Below are 2,242 nucleotides of genomic sequence, written 5' to 3'. Positions count from 1 at the left end.
CTACAGTTGCAAATTCTTAATTTTCTGGTAATGCTGTTGAGTTACAGGTAACTTACAATTGCCAAATCTACAGACCCCTGGAACCACCTCCTGTTAGCACAATTGGGTGGGCATGTCCACTCACACACACACACAGACACAGAAACACAAGCTCACAAATCATTAATTTCTGTTGATAATATCCCATGAACAATCTATTAATCCCAAAGTTCTCCTTGGTGATCTGGGTGAAATCTCATGGACAACACCACGTTTGTGGCCAACAACACCAAATGGTCAGATTTCATTCTGATGGGATTCTTCAGTCAATCCAAGCACCCAGTTCTGCTTTGTGTGGTCATTTTTTGTGTGGTGGTTTTCCTGGTGACCTTGTTTGGAAACACCATCCTGATCCTTCTGGTACACTCTCAAGCCCACCTCCACACCCCCATGTACTTTTTCATCAGTCAACTGTCTCTCATGGATATGATGTACATTTCTGTCACCATGCCCAAGATGCTGATGGACCAGGTCATGGGTGTGAATAAGATTTCAGCCCCTGAATGTGAGATGCAAATATTTCTCTATCTGTCACTAGTAGGGTCAGAATGTTTCCTTCTAGCTGCCATAGCCTATGATCGCTATGTGGCCATCTGCCATCCACTCCATTATCCTATTCTCATGAACCACAGGGTATGACTCCTCTTGGTCTCTGGCTGCTGGTTCCTAGGGTCAGTGGATGGCTTCATGCTCACACCTGTCACCATGACCTTCCCCTTCTGCAGATCCCGGGAGATCCATCATTTCTTCTGTCAGGTCCCTTAATGAAGCTCTCCTGCTCAAATACCTCTCTCTATGAGATGCTCATGTACCTGTGCTGTGTACTCATGTTCCTCATCCCAGTGATAGTCATTTCAAGCTCCTATACTTTTATCCTCCTCACCATCCAAGGGATGAACTCAGCAGAGGGGTGGAAGAAGGCCTTAACCACTTGTCCTTCACATATGATGGTGGTCACCCTCTTTTATGGGGCTTCCATCTACACCTACATGTTCCCCAGCTCCTACCACACACCTGAGAAGGGTATGGTTGTATCTGTATTTTACACCATAATCACTGCTGTTCTAAACGCTTTAATCTATAGTATTAGGAATAAGGATGTCACAGGGGCTCTAAAGAAAATGTTGAATGTGGGATCTGTCTTTCAAGAAACTATCGAGTAGGAAATTTTGGTACTAATGGTTTATTTTCCTTCTCTCTACACATCAGAAGTTTAGGACCTTATGCCAATGTTGTTCCACACAATGATGTGTTGTCCTATATTCATCCCTTTTGAAGGTATTGTTTTCTTGTACTGGAAAGCTCTTCATTTTTATACTCCTTCTGCATTGAAAATATTTATACAATCACATCAATGTTACATTTTCTGAAGTTGGTAACTGCACTGCGACTTTATGGGAGAATATTCATATTCTTAGGAAATATATAATGAAAATATTTAGAGAAAAAAATCATAAGGTGTTCAACTGATGAGTTAAAGGGAGAAAAAGTGATGACGTCAAAGGGTTATAATGTTAATAGGTGAATATAGCTAAAGGGTATATGAGTGTTAATCGCACCATTATTATTCATGTTACTTTTCTGTAAATTTGCAATTACTGAAAAAATAAAGAGTAACGAATCAGACTTTCTCAGTTTCTTTGAGTTCCTACTTTCTGCTTGCTGGCAATTTAAATGATGTATCATAGAAATTATGCTCATTTTAATGTGGTTAATCATTACTGTGACAATCCTGTCATCTGCCCACATTTACTGAAGGCTGTGTTGTTCTTCATGGTCCAATCTTGAAGGCATCTAGTGAGTGTTTTACCTCTCTGAGCTTGTTAGTAACTTGTGGTAGACTGAGTATCTAAGATCATATAATGTACTGTGGGAAAAATATTAACCCTGTGTGTAAGCTGGATTTAGGGATGTTTCCCTTCATGAGGTGGTATCTGAGATGATATTTCAAATATGTAACTTATTAAACAAATAAGCAGAGGAAGAACATCAAACATTCAATTCTTTATTTCTTCAGCCAACGTTTCTTATGCTATGTTATAATAAAAATAATAGCTCCTAGCTAAATGAGTTTAAACTCATAATAAAGCATGGCTACTGTCCCCAAGGAACTTGAATTGTAGGCATAGTTTGTACAAATTGTTGTAGTAAAATACATAGATTGTTTTGGTGCTCATGTGGAAAGGGCACAGCTCATTAGGAC

The 2,242-nt window shown here is 39.4% G+C and overlaps 1 pseudogene; it reads left to right on the top strand.

Annotated features, from left to right (window-relative positions):
- Positions 1 to 237: 237 nt before the first annotated feature.
- Positions 238 to 1,202, top strand: LOC124240455 (olfactory receptor 2T4-like; annotated as a pseudogene).
- The last annotated feature ends 1,040 nt before the right edge of the window (positions 1,203 to 2,242 follow it).

Source organism: Equus quagga, chromosome 5, assembly GCF_021613505.1.
Source record: "Equus quagga isolate Etosha38 chromosome 5, UCLA_HA_Equagga_1.0, whole genome shotgun sequence".
In the NCBI taxonomy this organism is placed as follows: Eukaryota; Metazoa; Chordata; class Mammalia; order Perissodactyla; family Equidae; genus Equus; species Equus quagga.
Note: the sequence above shows the minus strand (reverse complement) of the source record. Positions and strands in the feature narration are given on the sequence as shown.